Source organism: Coregonus clupeaformis, unplaced genomic scaffold (assembly GCF_020615455.1).
Source record: "Coregonus clupeaformis isolate EN_2021a unplaced genomic scaffold, ASM2061545v1 scaf0275, whole genome shotgun sequence".
Taxonomy (NCBI): domain Eukaryota; kingdom Metazoa; phylum Chordata; class Actinopteri; order Salmoniformes; family Salmonidae; genus Coregonus; species Coregonus clupeaformis.
This window is the reverse complement of record NW_025533730.1, coordinates 315,001-325,664: the sequence shown is the minus strand read 5'-3', so window position 1 is coordinate 325,664 and position 10,664 is coordinate 315,001.

Here is a 10,664-nt window from a genome sequence, read left to right as displayed (position 1 = left end):
TCCAACCAGAGAATAAACCAGTAGAGCTGAAGGGCTGGTCAGATGAAGAGAGTGAAGTGAGGAGTTTCCTTCAGTGTCTGCCCTACATCTCACAGCTGAGGTGAGTTGGATCAGTACAGTTCAGAGATTGTAGTTGTCTGTCCCTGTATTTCCCTTTAGAGAGGATGCGTTTAGCTTTCTGCATTAACTTAATAAACTAAACAGACACATACCGCTTGGAAAATATGCAATCTTACTTCGTGGTCAGAATTTTAAGGAACAATTTAAGTGGATGATGAGTTTAGAAAGATAGTCATTGTATTTTACCCACCATAATGTGACCATCAGAAATTCAAATATCTCTCACATATTCATCTATTTGTTGTTTAACTGTTCTTGCAGTTTTTGTCCACCACAGGATCAGAGAAGATCCCCTGAAGAGAGGACAAAGAGAGAGAAGATATTCCTACTGAATCTGTGTCTTCAAGCAGCTCTCCATGACAGAGGAACCATACAAACAACTGTAGAGAAACTGTTGCCACTGTCTGAAGTATATCACAGTCAGAAATGTGATTTCCTGCTGGATCTGTACTCTCATGTGAAGGACTATGAGACTCAAACAGGCAGGAGTGTCCTTCCAGCATTACAGCCAGTTTACCAGTCAGCTCCTGCAGTCTGGTCCATAGACCTCTCAGAGAGAAAGGCCTCCCTCCTCCTAGAAGTGATGAAACTCCAACCAGAGAAGAAACCAGTAAAGCTGAAGGGCTGGTCAGATGAAGAGAGTGAAGTGAGGAGTTTCCTTCAGTGTCTGCCCTACATCTCACAGCTGAGGTGAGTCTGAACATGTGTGGTGGTTAGTGATTATGTGATGCTAGTGATTATTGGCTTGTAGAAACGTTGTAATATGAAACTTAAAGTGTTGGTGAATCTGGTAACATTTATACTCAGATTTCCAGACATAACAAATGTTGCATTACTAAATGTCACACATACATCATGTGAATGTCTCTATAAGTAAATACTTTTACATATAATCAAAGCACATTATGTAAATGTATAACTACTTCATATATCTTTAGCTATGACTGGTTTCATGTGTTCATCCATGTCTGAATCAGCTGTTATTGTCCTTGTTGCAGTTTCCATCCATTCTGGTCTGATCACTCAAAGCTGATCAAGTTCCTGGTGGATCTCCTGTCTCAAGCAGCAGAGTGGGAGGAGCAGACAGGAGAGAAGACACTGAAGCTGGTATCATCAATGTGGACTTACAGCACCTTTCCTTTTCTCAGTGGAGACAATTCTAAACAGAGTGATTTCCTGCTGGATCTGTACTCACATGTGAAGGACTATGAGACTCAAACAGGCAGGAGTGTCCTTCCAGCATTACAGCCAGTTTACCAGTCAGCTCCTGCAGTCTGGTCCATAGACCTCTCAAAGAGAAAGGCCTCCCTCCTCCTAGAAGTGCTGAAACTCCAACCAGAGAAGAAACCAGTAAAGCTAAAGGGCTGGTCAGATGAAGAGAGTGAAGTGAGGAGTTTCCTTCAGTGTCTGCCCTACATCTCACAGCTGAGGTGAGTCTGAACATGTGTGGTGGTTAGTGATTATGTGATGCTAGTGGTTATTGGCTTGTAGAAACATTGTAATATGAAACTTAAAGTGTTGGTGAATCTGGTAACATTTATACTCAGATTTCCTGACATAACAAATGTTGCATTACTAAATGTCACACATACATCATGTGAATGTCTCTATAAGTAAATACTTTTACATATAATCAAAGCACATTATGTAAATGTATAACTACTTCATATATCTTTAGCTATGACTGGTTTCATGGTTTCATCCATGTCTGAATCATCTGTTACTGTCCTTGTTGCAGTTTCTATCCACGGAGGTCTGAACACTCAAAGCGGATCAAGTTCCTGGTGGATCTCCTGTCTCAAGCAGCAGAGTGGGAGGAGCAGACAGGAGAGAAGACACTGAAGCTGGTATCATCAATGTGGACTTACAGCACCTTTCCTTTTCTCAGTGGAGACAATTCTAAACAGAGTGATTTCCTGCTGGATCTGTACTCACATGTGAAGGACTATGAGACTCGAACAGGCAGGAGTGTCCTTCCAGCATTACAGCCAGTTTACCAGTCAGCTCCTGCAGTTTGGTCCATAGACCTCTCAAAGAGAAAGGCCTCCCTCCACCTAGAAGTGCTGAAACTCCAACCAGAGAAGAAACCAGTAGAGCTGAAGGGCTGGTCAGATGAAGAGAGTGAAGTGAGGAGTTTCCTTCAGTGTCTGCCCTACATCTCACAGCTGAGGTGAGTCTGAACATGTGTGGTGGTTAGTGATTATGTGATGCTAGTGATTATTGGCTTGTAGAAACGTTGTAATATGAAACTTAAAGTGTTGGTGAATCTGGTAACATTTATACTCAGATTTCCAGACATAACAAATGTTGCATTACTAAATGTCACACATACATCATGTGAATGTCTCTATAAGTAAATACTTTTACATATAATCAAAGCACATTATGTAAATGTATAACTACTTCATATATCTTTAGCTATGACTGGTTTCATGTGTTCATCCATGTCTGAATCAGCTGTTATTGTCCTTGTTGCAGTTTCCATCCATTCTGGTCTGATCACTCAAAGCTGATCAAGTTCCTGGTGGATCTCCTGTCTCAAGCAGCAGAGTGGGAGGAGCAGACAGGAGAGAAGACACTGAAGCTGGTATCATCAATGTGGACTTACATCACCTTTCCTTTTCTCAGTGGAGACAATTCTGGACAGAGTGATTTCCTGCTGGATCTGTACTCACATGTGAAGAACTATGAGACTCAAACAGGCAGGAGTGTCCTTCCAGCATTACAGCCAGTTTACCAGTCAGCTCCTGCAGTCTGGTCCATAGACCTCTCAAAGAGAAAGGCCTCCCTCCTCCTAGAAGTGCTGAATCTCCAACCAGAGAAGAAACCAGTAAAGCTAAAGGGCTGGTCAGATGAAGAGAGTGAAGTGAGGAGTTTCCTTCAGTGTCTGCCCTACATCTCACAGCTGAGGTGAGTCTGAACGTGTGGTGGTTAGTGATTATGTGATGCTAGTGATTATTAGCTTGTAGAAACATTGTAATATAAAACTTCAAGTGTTGGTGAATCTGGTAACATTTATCCCCTGATTTCCTGACATAACAAATGTTGAAATACTAAATGTCACACAGATATTGTGAATTTTTCTACATTTTGTGATGCTAGACATTTTGTCTTTTAGAAATCTTGTGAATTTTATGTTTGAGACGTTTTGTAACATGAAACCTGAAAGTTTATACTCAGAATACCTAATCTACAAAACCAAATGTCCTGCATATTATGGAACTTTCTCTGTGACGTTGTCACGATCGCCTATGAAATACGACCAAAGCGCAGCGTTGGGAGTGAACATGACTTTAATGTTGAAATAACGACAAAACAAAACACGATCCGTAACGTCCTCAGTACATAGACTGAACATAGAACAAAAACCCACAACCCCCAACGGAAAACAAACAGATTAAATATGGCTCCCAATCAGAGATAACGAGCCGACAGCTGACACTCGTTACCTCCGATTGGGAGTCACTTGACCAAACACATAGAAATACACCCAAAAGAATGAACAACCCTGGCTCAATATTCAGAGTCCCGGAGCCAGGGCGTTACAGTACCCCCCCCTAAAGGCGCGGACCGCGACCGCGCCTCAACAAGGGCTACACAAGGGAGGGCTGGGTGGGCACACCTCCTCGGCGGCGGCTCCGGCTCCGGCCCTGATCCCCCACTCCCTCTCCAACCCCCCAAAGTACCCCCGGTCCTGTCTAGCCCCGCTGGCCGGAGCCGGACTGACGACACGCGCCCCTGGCTTGGTGCGTGGAACAGGAATGGGCCTTACCAGGCTGACGACTCGCCCCCCTGGCTTGGTGCGAGTGGCAGGAACAGGCCGGGCCGGGCTGGCGACGCGCACCGTATCCCTGGTGCGAGTGGCATGAACAGGCCGGGTCGGGCTGGCGACGCGCACCGTATCCCTGGTGCGAGTGGCCGGAACAGGCCGGGCCGGGCTGGCGACGTGCACCGTATCCCTGGTGCGAGTGGCCGGAACAGGCCGGGTCGGGCTGGCGACGCGCACCGTATCCCTGGTGCGAGTGCCCGGAACAGGCCGGGCAGGGCCGTCGACGCCCACACCGTATCCTTGGTGCGTGGAGCAGGAACAGGCCGGGCAGGGCTGTCGACGCACACCGTATCCTTGGTGCGTGGAGCAGGAACAGGCCGGGCAGGGCTGTCGACGCACACCGTATCCTTGGTGCGTGGAGCAGGAACAGGCCGGGCAGGGCTGTCGACGCACACCGTATCCTTGGTGCGTGGAGCAGGGACAGGCCGGGCTGGGCTGTCGACGCACACCGTATCCTTGGTGCGTGGAGCAGGGACAGGCCGGGCTGGGCTGGCAAAACGCACCACAGACTTGGTGCGGGGCGCAGGAACAGGCCGAGCTGGGCTGGCGACGCACCCCGTAGGCTTGGTGCGTTGAGCAGGGACAGACAGAACCGCACTGGGGACACACACCCCTGGCCCTACACGGGGATCAGGAACGGGCCGGACCGGACTGGAAACACCCCCCAGTACCTCTCGCCGTGCCTCCACACTTTCCATCCCCTTCGTAACCAGTGGCCCCCTTAAACTGGCGGCCATATCTGCCAACCTCTTGCACTCCTCCGGGCCGTACACCTTCTGCCCCGACGTCGTGAGCCCCCCTAAAAAATTTCTGGGGGTCTCTCCTCTCGGTGGACCAGGCCTCCATAGTCCTCTCCCAACCTTCGCTCTTCTGGCTCCACCACTCGTTATCCAACTGCTGCTTGGTCTCGTTGTGGTGGGTTTTTCTGTCACGATCGCCTATGAAATACGACCAAAGCGCAGCGTTGGGAGTGAACATGACTTTAATGTTGAAATAACGACAAAACAAAACACGATCCGTAACGTCCTCAGTACATAGACTGAACATAGAACAAAAACCCACAACCCCCAACGGAAAACAAACAGATTAAATATGGCTCCCAATCAGAGATAACGAGCCGACAGCTGACACTCGTTACCTCCGATTGGGAGTCACTTGACCAAACACATAGAAATACACCCAAAAGAATGAACAACCCTGGCTCAATATTCAGAGTCCCGGAGCCAGGGCGTTACAGACGTGGTATTACGTGTCCATATGACAGGCATGTATTCATGTACAGTGAGGTCAAAGTATTGGGACATTGACACATTTTGTTTTGGCACATTTATTTTGGCTCTGTACTCCAGCCCTTTGGATTTTAAATGATTTAACTACAATGAGGTTAAAGTGCAGACTGTCAGCTTTAATTGGAGGGTATCTTCATCCATATCGGGTGAACTGTTTCGAAATTACAGCACTTTTTGTAAAAGTCCCCCCATTTTAGGGAACCAAAAGTATTTGGGCATATTCACTTATGTGTATTAAAGTATTCCATAGTGTAGTATTTGGTCCTATATTCCTAGAACTCAATGACTACATCAAGCTTGTGATTCTACAAATGTGTTGGATGCATTTTCTGTTTGTTTTGGTTGTGTTTCAGATTATTTAGTGTCCAATAGAAATGAATGTTAAATAATGTATTGTGTCATTTTGGAGTCACTTTTATTGTAAATAAGAACAGAATATGTTTCTAAACACTTCTACATTAATGTGGATGCTTCCATGATCTCGGATAATCCTGAATGAATTGTGAATAATGATGAGTGATAAGGTTACAGAGACATAAATATTATACCTTCCAAAGACAATGCTAACCCCTCCCTGTTATTGTATTGGTGAGAGGTTAGCATGTCTTGGGGGTATGATATAAAATGCTAACCCCTACCTGTTATTGTAATGGTGAGAGGTTAGCATGTCTTGGGGGTATGATATAAAATGCTAACCCTTCCCTGTTATTGTAATGGTGAGAGGTTAGCATGTCTTGGGGTATGATATAAAATGCTAACCCCTCCCTGTTATTGTAATGGTGAGAGGTTAGCATGTCTTGGGGGTATGATATAAAATGCTAACCCCTACCTGTTAGTGTAATGGTGAGAGGTTAGCATGTCTTGGGGGTATGATATAAAATGCTAACCCCTCCCTGTTATTGTAATGGTGAGAGGTTAGCATGTCTTGGGGTATGATATAAAATGCTAACCCCCTACCTGTTAGTGTAATGGTGAGAGGTTAGCATGTCTTGGGGGTATGATATAAAATGCTAACCCCTCCCTGTTATTGTAATGGTGAGAGGTTAGCATGTCTTGGGGGGTATGATATAAAATGCTAACCCCTACCTGTTATTGTAATGGTGAGAGGTTAGCATGTCTTGGGGGTATGATATAAAATGCTAACCCCCTACCTGTTATTGTAATGGTGAGAGGTTAGCATGTCTTGGGGTATGATATAAAATGCTAACCCCTACCTGTTAGTGTAATGGTGAGAGGTTAGCATGTCTTGGGGTATGATATAAAAATGCTAACCCCTACCTGTTAGTGTAATGGTGAGAGGTTAGCATGTCTTGGGGGTATGATATAACATGCTAACCCCTCCCTGTTATTGTAATGGTGAGAGTTAGCATGTCTTGGGGGTATGATATAAAATGCTAACCCCTACCTGTTATTGTAATGGTGAGAGAGTTAGCATGTCTTGGGGGTATGATATAAAATGCTAACCCCCTACCTGTTATTGTAATGGTGAGAGGTTAGCATGTCTTGGGGGTATGATATAAAATGCTAACCCCTACCTGTTATTGTAATGGTGAGAGGTTAGCATGTCTTGGGGATATGATCTTTGTGCCTCTAACTTTCTCACTCATCATGATTCACGATTCATTCTGGATTATCCTAAATCATGGAATTTCTACATGAACAGTCAATACATGTTAGGTGTTTCTAACCTGTATTTAGTCAATACTTATGTAATCAAGGTAAATCAGTGTTTTATTTTTCATTAATCTTTAACTAATGTTAGAGTTGTTCTTCCACTTTGACATTACAGAGTATTTTGATTAATTTCTTGACAAAAACATTCTAATTGAATCCATTTTAATTCCAGGTTGTAACACAATAAAAAGTATGTAAGGGGATTGAATACTAATGCAAGGCACTCTATGTACAAACATTGCTGTAACTTTAACCTCATAGTCATTGTATCATGTCAAAGTGCTGGAGTACAGAGCCAAAACAACAACAAATGTGTCACTGTCCCAATACTTTTGGACAGTCTCTCCAAATGTCTGATTTCATGTCCCCCATGTTTTGCTGTTTCAGCTGTGATGATGACAGGTTCTTCCAGAGGGTGTGTGAATCCGTCCCTGTGAGGTCCAGAGAGGAGGACCAGCAGTTGGCCTCTCTCCTCCAGGCCTTGGGCTCCACCCTGTCACTGGGAGGAGAGTTACCCAGAAAACCTGCAGGTCTATGGGGAGAGTCCTGGGTCTCTGTGCCTCCAGAGTGGACCTCACTCTTACCCCCAGCAAGATCTCTCTCCAAGGAGCCTTACTTATTGTGAGACATGAGTCAAAGCTACACAAGCTCAGGTATGTTCAGTAAGACAGATTTTACAGGTGTTGGGTTCTAACTTGAAACAATCCTTATTCATGTTACCATATTAGAGCTGGGTGAATGCAAATCTACTGGGGGAGAAAGGAGAAAGTTGACATTCTGTCAGAACATGTCATTGTTAAATCTCATGTATCCTATGGAGAGGAGAAGGGTAATCTCATGTATCCTATGGAGAGGAGAAGGGTAATCTCATGTATCCTATGGAGAGGAGAAGGGTAATCTCATGGATCCTATGGAGAGGAGAAGGGTAATCTCATGTATCCTATGGAGAGGAGAAGGGTAATCTCATGTATCCTATGGAGAGGAGAAGGGTAATCTCATGGATCTTATGGATCCATGTGGCCACCAGCTGCATTAAGTACTGCAGTGCATCTCCTCCTCTTGGACTGCACCAGATTTGCCAGTTCTTGTTGTGAGATGTTACCCCACTCTTCCACCAAGGCACCTGCAAGTTCCCGGACATTTCTGGGGGGAATGGCCCTAGCCCTCACCCTCCGATCCAACAGGTCCCAGACGTGCTCAATGGGATTGAGATCCGGACTCTTCGCTGGCCATGGCAGAACACTGACATTCCTGTCTTGCAGGAAATCACGCACAGAACGAGCAGTATGGCTGGTGGCATCGTTATGCTGGAGGGTCATGTCAGGATGAGCCTGCAGGAAGGGTACCACATGAGGGAGGAGGATGTCTTCCCTGTAATGCACAGCGTTGAGATTGCCTGCAATGACAACAAGCTCAGTCCGATGATGCTGTGACACACCGCCCCAGACCATGACGGACCCTCTACCTCCAAATCGATCCCGCTCCAGAGTACAGTCCTCGGTGTAACGCTCATTCCTTCAACAAAAAATGTGAATCAGACCATCACCTCTGGTGAGACAAAACCGCGACTCGTTCAGTGAAGAGCACTTTTTGCCAGTCCTGTCTGGTCCAGTGACGGTGGGTTTGTGCCCATAGGCGACGTTGTTGCCGGTGATGTCTGGTGAGGATCTGCCTTACCACAAGCCTACAAGCCCTCAGCCCAGTCTCTCTCAGCCTATTGCGGACAGTCTGAGCACTGATGGAGGGATTGTGCGTTCCTGGTGTAACTCGGGCAGCTGTTGTTGTCATCCTGTACCTGTCTTGCAGGTGTGATGTTCGGATGTACCGATCCTGTGCAGGTGTTGTTACACGTGGTCTGCCACTGCGAGGACGATCAGCTGTCCGTCCTGTCTCCCTGTAGCGCTGTCTTAGGCGTCTCACAGTACGGACATTGCAATTTATTGCCCTGGCCACATCTGCAGTCCTCATGCCTCCTTGCAGCATGCCTAAGGCACGTTCACGCAGATGAGCAGGGACCCTGGGCATCTTTCTTTTGGTGTTTTTCAGAGTCAGTAGAAAGGCCTCTTTAGTGTCCTAAGTTTTCAAAACTGTGACGACCTTAATTGCCTACCGTCTGTAAACTGTTAGTGTCTTAACGACCGGTCCACAGGTGCATGTTCATTTAATTATTAATGGTTCATTGAACAAGCATGGGAAACAGTGTTTAAACCCTTTACAATGATTATCTGTGAAGTTATTTGGATTTTTACTAATTCTCCTTGAAAGACAGGGTCCTGAAAAAGAGATGTTTCTTTTTTTTCTGAGTTTATGTGCTTGTGTAAACATGTCTTGGTCCTTTCAGCTGTTTGACCCAGTGAGTGAATAAACCTGGTTTGAGCATGGACTAGTTGTCCGTTAGGTTCTGAAAAACAGAGTGAAGAACTTACACTGGTCTATTGAATAGTTTATTTTCCTATTGAGCATTTTATCTGACAAGGTTTCTCTGTTTAAAGTCACTTGAGTTTTGTCTTTTCATTCCAGGCTGAATGTGGGCATGGCAGTGAAACTGTCCAGACTGGTTAGGAGGACAGGGATAGGTGCTACTCCACTGACTGTCCCAAAGCTCTCCCTGGTCCTAAAGAGCAGCCAGCCACCAGAGAGAGTGTTATCCAGGGCTCTGAGTAGTGTGGCATCCCTGCTGAGACTCTGGAGGGTTCAGTGTCTGGACCTGACTGACTTCTGGATCCAGGGTCACTCTCTCATCACACTGCTGTGTCACCAGGGACCTCTCTCTCTCAGGTCAGTCTGAAGCTGATGTTTTTAGAAGTAGAAATAGTAACTTCATTCATGTGTTTTTCTTCATATTTCTGACTGCCTTTATGTTCCAACCTCCTAGACTGAACTCAGACACTCTGCAGCAGCTGACTGTAGTTGTGTATGAAGCTCAGGACAAGGACTTGACTCAGTGGTTCCTGGAGAAGGTTGGTGGAGACCTGACCTCCTGCAGGCTGGACCTGGAAGTGCTTCTCTCTCTGCTGCAGCATTCAACCCACAACATCACTGTGGACCTCAGGAAGAACAGGCTCCTAGAGAAGAACATCTCAGATCTTCTCCCCTTTCTGGGAAGGGTTATATTCAAGAGGTGGGAGAACTTCTTTCTCTATTCAGACTTTCTAGAAAGAAGAACATAACTATTTATATCCAGTGACATGTTGTTCTCGTGATCCTCTGTAATATCATTAGGGTTTTTATTCAGAGGTGAGAGATCTTTATTCAATATTTATAGACTTTAATTATTAATGTCCTGTCCAGCCAGTTGTTGCTATGTGAGTTATCGCTTATGAAACCTTGACATAACCACAACAATCCATTCTCCATGTTTGTTCAGGTCCAGTTCCAGCTTTGTAAAGTCCACCATCAGACAGATCTATGACAGCAGAGCCAGTGACTGTGTGTCCAGTTTGTTGAGGTCTTCAGACCATTGGATCAACCTGAACAGCAGAGCTGGACAGAGTGGACTGTACTGCTCTGTGTTTTACCCTGCAGCACTGCCACCAAGTCAAAGTCAACCTGCTGTGGACCTCCATACCACCGGGGGAGATAGAGAGCATCCTGCCTCTTCTGGACAGAGTCTCCCAACTCAGGTTTAGTTGGCACTTTTTGACCCTGCTAGAATGGATAGAACTATGAGGCGCTCCACTTTCTGACTGATTTAACCTTTAACCCTAACCTTAATCTAATGCACTTAACTTTAACCTCACCTAGGGTTGGAA